We start from the raw sequence: 12,194 nt of genomic DNA, 5'->3' as shown, positions 1-12,194 counted from the left end.
CATAGCTGATCTAAAAATAAGAGAGGATTTCAACCAAAGAGGTAGCCAATTCCCTTCCTTTTCTAAAACAAATTAAAGGTCATCTTTTTATATTTTCAGGATTTTGAAATATGTAAAATATTAATATACTTGTCTTAAAACTTCAGGCTAAAATTGAAAACTTCAGGTATTATACAGAAGGTCAAAATGCATTTTTTTTTAAATTTATACTTGTAATGATGCTTTCAGCAAATGAAATAACCAACGTTAAACAAAACTCCCAATGCTTGCTCCTGAATAATATAATCCTTCACTCAGTTTTAAATGATCCTTTTGCTGGCAAGATGATCTGAGATAAAAGCGTGACCTGAAAATCAACGCATCAGTAGTGCAACTATTATAAACCTTGGTGCAGCATTTAAATTTTTTTATATAGGTATTATGACTTGGAAATTTGCAGTTTAAAGGACAATTAAAAAGTAAATACATTTATAATTAGAATGATATTTTTCTTCACCTCAACCACACAGAACCTACTTAAAAGCAGACTTAAAAAAAGAAAAAAGAGGAGAGAGAGACCCTAGATGACACTGATAATGTTTAAAAGCTCACAGCATTTGTGAAGTGTGTACAACTGGGTAATTGTTGGGGAAAAGTAACTCTTTTGCTGCAGTTTGGTAGATTACTTTATTGCAATTAAAATATTCTGTTGCCAGCCTCTCTAGCATGAATTTTCATTATAATACAAAATTGTACTTGAAATTAATTACTGTATGTCTCAACCGATCAGAAACCGACTTTTCTAACACTTGGAATGTCAATTCTAATGACAACTGTGCTGAAAGCAGGCGTTGTCTTTCCCCAGGTTTTCTCCCTTACCACTCAGAAACTGCTGTAGTGAAATGACCTGGACCACTGATGAAACTTGTTTATTTTGTGTCTTGTTTATTCAAAAATACCAGGAAAAACTCCTTTCCTCCCATGACAGTGAAGACCCGTGATAGTAGAGTTACTGGTTTTGCAAACACCAGCTCCCAGTGACTCAACCAATGCTCTTTCTAGTCCATTGTAATTTACACCAGGTTTGGTGTAAATTCCTTCAAAAGTAGAGCCCACAAATGGCTGCCTGAGCTTTTCCAAAACTATAGTCATCAGGCAACTACAGCACGTAAACTTTCCTAAGAAATTAATCAGCAGTGACAACTCGCCAGCAATAATGTGACCACACTCAGTTTTTGCAACTTCTCTGCCAGCTGAAGAATGTAACTCCTTAAAAAACACAGAACCTGAATAAAACAAAAGAAAAGCAGACATTAAAATTGCAAAGCTTCTTACAAAATGGAGCCTTAATATATGTTTTTCAGCTTCCAGAATGAGAAATGGACCTTCCTGGAATTCTCGATGTGGCCTCAGGCACATCACAGGGAAGCAGTATCTGCAACATGTCCATGCTGACTACTCCAGGATCCACTTCTGACTCTTGGGTTCTCCTGTATCTTTGTGTCTAATAATTTCATTGACATTACATCACTGGCAGCTTCCAGTACTGTTGACTGCAGTCTTGGACAGTGGATCTAAGGCTCTTTATACCATCAGTAAGCACATATTTTCATTGACTCATAGAAGTATTGGCTGGAGAAGTCCTCTGATGGTCCATCCTGCCTGAAGCGAGACTATCACCAACATCCAATGAAGTCAGTCATGAATTTGTCCAGACCTGGTCTTGAAAACCTTCAAGAATGGGGATTGCATAACCTCTCCAGGCCATTGTTCAGGGCCTACACTGCCCTTGTAATGAAAAGGATTTTAATGTGCTAAGTTTCCTCAGCTGGTGCTTCAAGATTATGTGTCCTAGCATCCTAGCCACTTTGGTAGCCCTCCACTGGCTGCTTTCTAGTTTCTCAACATCTTTGAGCTGGCGTGCCCAGAATTGCACTTCTGTCCCCATGAGGACAAATACGTCCTTTTTCTAAGTAATCCCTCACCTGTTGCTTCATAGGGTTACTTCAAAGCGTAGGGCACTTCAGCCTCTTAGATACCATCTGTTGCTGGGTTATCTCCCTTGCACTAGTGTGAGACTCAGCCCTGCATGCTAGAGCATTTCATGAATAAAAAAAACATTGAGACTCAATTTTTTTACTTTTTTAATTTCAGTAGCTGCAAATGGCATTCAGTTCCAGAAAAAGAAGTAGTTGCTGGGTCCTAACAACTTGGGGTAAAATAACTATTCACTAGCTTCTGGTATTTGTGTGGACACCTGAAGGGTGGCATTTTCTAAAGGTACTTCTGAACAGCACATCCATTTACCGCTTGTCATGGTTTAACCCCAGACGGCAACTAAGCCCCACCCAGCCGCTCACTCACTCCTTCCACAATGGGATGGGGGGGAGAATGGGAAGGGTAAAAGTGAGAAAACTCGTAGGTTGAGATAAAGACAGTTTAATAGGTAAAGCAAAATCTGTGCACGCAAGCAAAGCAAAACAAGGCATTCATTCACTCCTTCCCATGGGCAGGCAGGTGTTCAGCCATCTCCAGGACAGCAGGGCTCCTTCACGCCTAATGGTGACTTGGGAAGACAAGCGCCATCACTCCGAACGTCCCCCCCTTCCTCCTTCTTCCCCCAGCTTTACGTGTTGAGCATGACGCCATATGGTGTGGAATATCCCTTGGGTCAGTTGGGACCAGCTGTCCCGGCTGTGTCCCCTCCCAACTTCTTGTGCCCCCCCAGCCTGCTCGCTGGTGGGGTGGGGTGAGAGGCAGAAAAGGCCTCGACTGTGTGTCAGCACTGCTCAGCAGTAATGAAAACATCCCTGTGTTGTCAACACTTTCCAGTACAAATCCAAAACACAGCCCCATACCAGCTACTGGGAAGAAAATTAACTCTATCCCAGCTGAAAACAGGACACTGCTGCAGCCCTTGCTCGCAATGCCAAGGCTGAGCCAGATGCATGTTGATTTTTAGCTAGAGTTTATTTAAGGGGAAGTGGGAGGAAAGAAATTAATTACTGGGTCACTGTTGAGTTGTTCTTTGGTTTTGGCTTTGTGCTGGTGTTTTCTCTCTCAAATGACTTTTTGAATTATTTTATTAATGGAAATGTGGGCAGATGGACTTGAAAACGTAACTCTTCACTGACTCAAATGAGAATCCAAAGTAATTAAATATTTTATAGCTTCCTTAAAGCTTTATCTTGCTCTCTTTCAACCACCATAAAACAGCTCTCTATCTCAGTAGCTGACCTGCCCGTTTCATCTGTCTGGATACTGCCCAGTGCTGCCATTTCACACTCCCCGCCACAGTCTCGTACACAGCCCGCAGCTTACACACCACCTTGCAAATGTGTGCCTTGGTTTCCCCCTGCCCACACTCAGTGGTGGTTGGTCACATGCAATTTCTTGGATTTCCTGGTGGCCGCTGGCCATTGTGTGCCCAGGCCTGGTGCCAGCAGATGTGGGGTTGGTACCATGGATGAATGCTCTTGAGACATACACTCTGAGGGGCAATGAGGGCAATGCAAAGCCCAGAGCCTGTCCTTGCCGTGTCTGACATCGATGGGAGCTTGGCCGTGGACTTCAGTGAACATGGCAAAAGGCTCTGGTAGGAAAGGGTTGGTCACTTTGGCATTGCTTTTCTCCTCTCACCCCTGCTCTTTACTACCTTCACCACTCCATGCTCTGGCCTTGAAGCAGCTCCAGCAGAATCAGCCATTCTCCCCAAGTATTGCTTCTGGGGGAGCTCCCTGGGGGTGTCTCTTGGGCCTGATGGCACCTGCACTGCTCAGCTTGTGGCTGGTGCAAGGGGTTATGCTGTGCTTGAGGGCTGCTCTGGATAAGAGTATCCACCCCAGCTCCAGCTGCTGCCAGCTGAGGTGTAGGAGCAGTAGCAATCTCCAGCTATTAAAAAGAAGAAATAATTCTGGCAGTCTGATGTCCTCACTCACAAAGACTAATGCAGGAGCTTGCAGGACTGTTTTCATCAGACCATGATGTTTTGTTGAAGCCGGACTGTTTCGTGGAGACTATTGATTTCTGTGACATTTTTGATGGGAAGTCCAGACTGACTTCATATCCGTCTAATGACTGTAACTCTGTCTTACTAAGTCAACTGAAGTGCTTTTTTTTTTTTTTATAGTTCAGTTGGAAGGGACCTACAACGATATCTGGTCCAACTGCCTGACCACTTCAGGGCTGACCAAAAGTTAAAGCATATTATTAGGCGCATTGCTAAGCCAGATGCAGCTTGAGCTGGGGCCCTAACTTGAGGGGAGTAGGAGTGGAAAGACAGGAGAGCAATTACTACTGGGTGACTTGGAGGCTTTCTCCCTAGCTGTGAGCGTATAGGTGTGGATGACGCAAAGGGAAGAGAAGCAGAATCTGACCCTTTATGCACATTTTTATCCAATGCTGACCATGACCAAATTTTGAAACCTCAAAACATGATGAAATGAAAATGCCGTCTAGCGTTAACTGATATGTTAGATCATGCCTGGGGGTACAGAGAAGGAAACTGCAAGCCACAAGATAAGCTGCAGCTGTCAGATCGCTGAGTAACATCCACATTGGACTACGGTTGCATACAAAAGAAGTAGATGAAGTACCAGCAGATGGCACTCGGGAATACGCAGCAGTGTCTATTATGTGGGGTCAACGCCATTTTTTTGCAGCGTGTTTTGAACAGGCGCCTCAGCTCTGCACTCTGCACTGCACAGGGGGAATCACTGCTCTGCTGCTGGGCTCCCGGGGCGGCAAGTGCTCTGCTGCTGCAGTAAGGCAGCAAACCTGGCTCTTCCTGCTACTCCAGGAAATACCCTGCTTCCTTGCTGCCCCGTCATTAAATGCCATCCTAATTGCACGTTGCCTTCTCTTCCCTTGCAACTTCCACCCCCCACAGCGGCCCTCCGACATGGGGGCAGGCAGGGAGCTTGTGCCCTGGCCGTGCTGCCTCAGTGGTACTGGTGCTGCTTCAAGCCCCTACCCACGGGTGGAAGCTCACCCAGTGTGCATGCCTAGGTGGTGGGGTTCTGCGTGATGCTAGCTGTAGATCCTTCCTCACACAGCGCAGACTCTTGCTTTGCAGCAGATCTCAGTAAGGTTTAGATTTATGACTCAGTGCAGACAAAGGAAGAAATCAAATCAGGCTGTGCATTAATGCAAGTGATCAAAGCTCCTCACATTATTCAAGAAAATCAGAATCCTAACAACTCCTCAAAAAAGATTTCCCATTAATTTGTGTTAAGCGATCCTAGCCCATATCAGCCCATTCTGAACAACTGTTATTTAGGGTTTGAAATTCTGTGAAAGGAGAGGACAGGTATTACTCTGGCAATCCCACCAGCCAGGACTGTGTTATCAGATACATGGTTAATATCAAAGTGTGGCAGTAGAAAGTGAATGAGTGCACAATGCACAGTGGTAATATATTAAACAGCAAAGTTAAACGGATCCATGTAACATGTAGCATGAACGAAAGCCAGTTTGCCATAGATTGGTGTCTTGTAGTTGATTACAGTCCCTGACAAAAACTTTTTTGATGGCTGGAGAAGTTCTCGCTGGTTTCTGTAGTGTATGAACACATGGTGCAGACTTTCTTTTCAGAAGCACATAATGACTGGAAGAGAGAGGACACAGGAAAAACCCAAGTCCATCCTCGGTCCGACTGGCCAGCTGGCACGGTGGAGAAGGCAATTACACCCCGTGCATGGCCATGCCAAAGCTTCCTGCAAAGTGTGCGACCTGTGCAGAAGCGAGCCGGTCCTTTGCTTCTTCCCCACCAGGCTGATGGGGCGTGGAACCAAGCAGTGCAGGTGTCTCACCAGGGAACCAGCACTGTCAGCATGGATCTTTGTCCAAGGTTGTCTGTAAATAGGTATTTTGGGCAGGTGAGTGAAAAACTGATGGCTGTGGTAGAAACTAGGGCACTTTCTGAAGTGCTGTGCTTTAGCTGTGTGATGCCAGTGGGACACCTCCACATAGGGGTGCTGCTCAACTTCTGGACCCTCTGGGTTGATGCTAAATCTAGTTTTCTGAGTTTTAATTCTGCTGGCTGCCCAGGGAGTTTGGCACATAACTTCCATTACAAAGATTGATTTCACTCTCCAATTCTTCTTACCTTAATATTACTGTTTTAGGGATTTTCCTAAGGTTCTTAAACCTGAGGCATGCACATAAACACACAACTCCTTCTGTGTCCATCTCTGATGTCTGAAAAATTGAAAAGGCTCATTTCATTTGATCAAAATGATTGATATCCCTAGCAGATTATGATCTGTCAAGCAAGAGTGTCTGAGAGAACAATAAGGTGCAACAGAGGGGTCCTCTCTGAGAGGTCCTCCGAGACTAAACATTGTAAAGTGAACAAATAGAAAAGAGCACTTCCTCCTATACGTGATCCTCAAGGTGATGCAGTTTGCCAGAATATTTCTCAAAGAGTCCAAAATGGTGATTGCATTTGTGGATGAAACTATTCCAAGTCAAACATAAATGAGGTGAAATGTGTTTCAGAGAAATTATGGAGTTGTTAATTTTTTTAAGACTGTATAGGTAGAGTCAAGCCTTCCACTAACAGAACTGGAGCTGGCTTAAGCAGAACTGTGCTGATTTCTGACTGCTGAAGTTGTTTTGTTATATGGTGTATATATATATATATTTTCACCATTGTATCTGATCATGTTTTCAAGGCACAGTAAATTGTGCATGTTAAAATAAATTACAGTGTTAATGATAATGGCAATAGCGATAGCGATAGTAGTAGTAGTAGTAGTAATAATAATAATAATAATAATAGCCTTGGCTGGATCCATTCTTGACTTCCCCCCCAAAAAAGAAAGAGTTTTTAAATAAACATAATTTGTCTTCCAGATCTCTTAGAAAAGGGCACACGGGTTTCTAAGTTCTGCTGCAAAGGGGCAGGTTTGCAACTCCAAGCAGGTGGTATGATAGATATGCTCCATGGTAGGCTGATGTCTGTGAAAGCCACTTGGTTCAAGCAGATGTGTCACAGAAGACCTAGTTGTAATGTATTACATTATTGGTTATAAAGACTTTTCTACAAAAATCCAGGCCTCTCTCTCCGAGGCTTTAGAGCTATTGCTTTCTCTTCCATAACCTCAGCCCCCTGCTCTGTTCCTCTTCACTTGGCACGCAAAACAGCTCTCCTTAGCTTTCATTGCTCTTCCTGCCTGTCTTTCCTGCCGAGTTCAACCCCATTATTTTTGTCCCCTCTGCTATGCCTTTTTCTGTCATCTCTGCCCCCTCCTCTCTTTATTTCTCAGGTCTTTCATCATGATCTCGGCAGGTAATGCCTCTCCTATTGACTTCAATGGGCAGCAGATGTGCCCTTCCTCCTGCAAAGCCTCTTCTCGTGGTAGGGCCACAATTATAGCTTTTTGCAACACTGCCACTTAAGCAAAGGACAAACAGGTATTTCAGATGACCCGTTTTTATGAATAAACCTTAAACCCAGAAAACAAAGACTGATTCAAAACTGTCTTGTTGCACCAGTTGTAGGAAAAATCTGATATGCTGAGGTTATCTGTTAACACTGCATAACTGCAATCCTCTTCCATTAAAAGTAATTGATTAACTGTCTAATTAAGAGCTGCCCAAATATATATGGAGGGTTGGGATTTTGATGAACTCATTAATAGAGATCTTATTTGTGAACAGTTACAATGGCTTTGCTGATGAAAGTCAGGTTTACTCTTTTGCTTTGCTCTGTAGTTTCCCGTGGGAAAAAAGATCAAAATTATCTTTCCTTTTGTGTGCTTTTTCGTATTTCAAGTGGTTTGGATGGATACCTAATTTGCTTTCAGTAGCACACATTCTCTTTTGACATCAGAGGATACATTTTATGAGCTTCACAGAAGTTTTACCTGCTCAACTACCATTAAAGTCAATTGGATCATGTGGCTAAAGCAAGGTGTAACAATTGGAAAATGCACTCCAGGGTTAAACTGCTGTACTTGAGCTATTAGATTGAAAGAGTTATCTATCTTCCAAAACACAACCTGCATTGCCACAGCGTGGTGTCCCCTATTCATCACCTCCAGACAATTATAGCTGCATTCAGCCCTGGTGTAAATGAAGTTGCCGTATCATTTGAATCATGCAGCTTAAGCCAGAGCTGGATCTGTCCCACACAGAGCTGCTGAGTTTCCAGTGCAAAAGAGGCCCAGGGATGGGGTGATCAGCACTGGTTTGTGAGAATCACAGGACAGAGAAGGAAAAGGAGCTATTTAAAAAAAAAAAGCTGACTCCCATCTGAAAACTGGATATGGCTGTTGCTCCGTGAGATGCAAACATTGCATGCAGCTTGGCCAAAGGAAGAACAGTTTGTGGTCCTTCCCAACACCTAAGCCTTCAGACCATCCTCTTCATCGAAGTGCCTGCTGGCATCAAGAGCTTCAAGACTGAAGCTTTTCACAAAGCCACCACTGCTGCAGGTGACACAGCTGGCACTTCTGCCCTCTGAGCTGGGCATCAGACAGCTTTTAAAGACTTAGGATGAACTTCAGTTCACCTTCAGAGCAGGTAAAAACTCACTGTTAAATATGTTTTTGAAGAAGCTGGTATGTGAGATAGTAAGACAGTTTTCTTCTTGGGTTCTTGTGATTGAACAAATCATCATGACAAGACACTGTATTTTTATAGAGTGCACTTAATTGCACAGCAACATCAGAATGGTATTGGCTTCTTATTTTCTGTAGCCTCCCACCTGAATGATATCCACACAGGCCTCCCAGAACAGAAGCCACAGGCCTCAAGCAGATTGCGTCTCACTCTCCTAAAATGAGGGAGGCAGAACTAATCAAAGAATTATCAGTAGCAGGCCACAGTAACCAATTAACTAACTCCTAGCAGTTGGTAAAATAACCCTTGCGAGAGAAAGAAGGTAATGAGGCTATCATGTCAACTTTACGGTGTGATCCCATGGTATCTGAAAATATAAAACAGTTTTATTCTCATTTTCTGTACATTTTCCAGTTCATTTCCTACCATAAAATCAAATAATGTGCCAATAAATACAGTATTTATAATTTCATTGCTTAATATGCTAACATTCAGGCTGGAGATGCCATGGGCAAACCGAAGAGTAATGCACTGCCATACCTGGAAGGAACCAAGTTATTTTGCTACTCACAGCGATAATTGCTCAGGTGGTGATGAGCATTGTCCCTGTCTTGACCTGTGCTCTTCCACTCCATTGTGTTCATGTGCAATGTCTTATTTTTGGTTTAGCTTGAGTGTTTCTAAAGACAAGATCATCCTTTAGTAATTTCTATAATGCTGCTTCTCCTTGAAGATGGCAATACCACAGTACAGATATTAGTAATGAGCCAGACACTCCACCCTTGGGAAAGTCCCTGGTGATAGGGATGGAGGAAGCAGACCTGGCTAGAAAGTATCTCCGTATCAATAACTCTGGAGTATCTAATATCAAATTCAACATCTTTTCATGCGTTTTTCACTGTTTCCCATGGACTTGCTCAGTTGAAATCTCATTGCCAGTTTCAATGATAAGGGCAGGATCTCTCCCAGCACAAAGATGTCCTCTAACTGACCTGTGCAATATTGGTTTTTGGAAATGACTGTAGACGACATATGATTTCAAGACAAACATGACTATCGTGATTTCCATGAAATCATTGAGCAAGGCTTTAAGTGTGGATCTGAACTGAGTGGTGTATGTTAACACATGCAGTGATGCACACCCTGCTCCAACAGACCTGCAGTCTGCATACCTGTTGCAGAAAGCGGGTGGAAAGGGTTGCTGAAAATGGTGCAGGTTTATTAAAAAATGGGTGACAGAACTGAGACTGGAAGGCAGATCTCCTGATTCACAGTCTGCTGCTCTTGTCTGTGGTGTCTTATTTCTGCAAGGGAGCCCCTGGGTGGACAAAGGTGCAGTATTCCCACCAGACCACACACACAAGATCTGACCTGTGGGACCGACAGCTGGCTGTGCTAATTTACTTGAGTCCAGCCACATGCAAAAATGATTGCTTTTCAGCATAAGATAGCATAGGCATGGTAGCAACCTTTTGTGAATCAGCTGAATTGCTCTGCTGTTACCTGCTGGACTATAAATGCATAGCAGGAGGGCTGAAAAGCCTCAAAACCTACTCCTCTAAGTGACCATGTCTGGCACCACACTGAAATGAATGATGGGTCCCCTCCACATGCGCCAGTATATGTTTAAATGGGGTTTGGGGATCAGATCAGCAGTTTCTAGCTGCTGACAGTGAAAGGAAAGGAAAGGAAAAGATTGGCTTGATCTAGTTCAGCTTATAAATCCCCCAAACATCGGATTAATTACTTTAGAGGCTTTGAAAATGTGGCTTAATCCTGTTCACCTTTAGTTCTACATCTGTTTTTTATTATTAAACAAGAAAATTGCAAAAAAGCTTCTTGTCACCTCCATAATTGCCTTCTCAAAAAAAAAAATTGCGGTCAAAATCATTTCAGATTTCTCAGTTGCAAGCTACGGATGGTCATGGTATAAGACATAGCTTCACATCATTACAACAACAGATCAATAGATGATTAAAACGCTAGTTTAATTTCAAAGCTATTGTCTCCATTTCCTTCATGTCAGAAAGCTTCTCGCATGTGAAGGTAAGCCTTAGCTGGAGGGTGTGTGCCGAGTCTGATGTGCAGAATGACATGTTGATTATAGAGGATAATTAGAAGAGCATTTAATGAATCTCGAGAGCCAGAGCTCAAACGCCTTGGATCACAGGTTTTATAACCTGTGGTCTTGTCATGAAGACTTTTTACCACAATTGCCTGTTTTGCTGGTGGTTCAATCCAATTACACTTTAAAAGCATGCACAAAATATGTCAAAACTATTTGCCTGACTGCACTGGAATGAGCTCTGCACTGGGGCAGATTTTTTTCTTGCATCTCTGTTCCGGGAAAGGTATGGATAACTCAAGCAAAACATCACAACCCTGATGACAGGTTGAGATCAACCCTCTGCAGGGTTTGAAGGCTTTATTTTGTAATTTCTTACAAATCCAAACAACAAATATGCCATAGAAAGGAATGATAATAAAATTAATAGAATCATAGAATCACAGAATGGTTTGGGTTGGAAGGGACCTCTCAAGGCCATCTAGTCCAACCCCCCTGCCGTGGGCAGGGACATCTTCAACTAGATCAGGTCGCTCAGAGCCCCGTCCAGCCTGACCTGGAATGTTTCCAGGGATGGGGCATCCACCACCTCTCTGGGCAACCTGGGCCAGTGTTTCACCACCCTCAGCGTAAACAATTTCTTCCTTCTATCTAGTCTAAATCTACCCCCCTTTAGTTTAAAGCCATTATTGGTTATTTAATTCTGTATCAGCTTCTCAATAGCGAATTGATTCAAATGATGGATGTTATATGACACAAGTTATGGAATTTTACATGGGACAAGAGTATCTTATTTATAAAGAAAAATTAATATAATCAAGGTCAGGTCTAATTTGATCTGCGGCTATTATTTTAAATGATGTGGAGGATTAGTATGCGTGACTTACATTCAGTCTAGAATCAACAGATTTCAATTTATTTAGTGCATTTCTCCATTATAGTGGAGACATCTGCTTTAACTGGATGGGAGACAAATGCTTGAGCTCTTCTCTGTATGAGAAACTGCATGGTATAATGTAATTTTGCTGGCAAACAGAATAACATGCCATTTTTCTGAGCCTTACTGCTCTAAGACACTATCCATGGACCTCATCCTGTCACTAACAAAACCAACTCTAGGGACATTGTCCCTCTGCAAAGAGAAAAGAAGAAAAAGAGGGACTGGAGAATTTGTTTGGGTGAAATAAAACAGAATTTTGTGTCTAACGACCTAGGCACAACTTTTCTCTTAATTGGTTAAAGCTTGGAGGCTCAGTTGCATATTTTGTGCTGCACCACAAAAAACAACAGCTCTTGTTTTCCAGCACAAAGTTCTAGAGAAGAAGAGTGTGTGTTTATTTGTGGCAAATAAATGAAAGACAATTTAAACTACAGATCAGTATATATCACATACACGATCATTTACCTTGTGCTTGCCTCAAATACCCTTTGGAGCAGTGCATTTCATTCACTGTCAGCTCAGCACAGTTATATCACGATTGACCAAGGATTGGAGTCGCTGCTTCTGTGCAATCTGTAGCATTGCTTAAGAGGGTGTAAAGGGATTTTCATTGTTAATCTCTCCTCCATTAGATTTGGTCCAAAT

This window comes from Pygoscelis adeliae, unplaced genomic scaffold (assembly GCF_000699105.1).
Source record: "Pygoscelis adeliae isolate BGI_AS28 unplaced genomic scaffold, ASM69910v1 Scaffold43, whole genome shotgun sequence".
Lineage (NCBI taxonomy): Eukaryota > Metazoa > Chordata > Aves > Sphenisciformes > Spheniscidae > Pygoscelis > Pygoscelis adeliae.
This window is presented reverse-complemented; position numbering follows the sequence as displayed.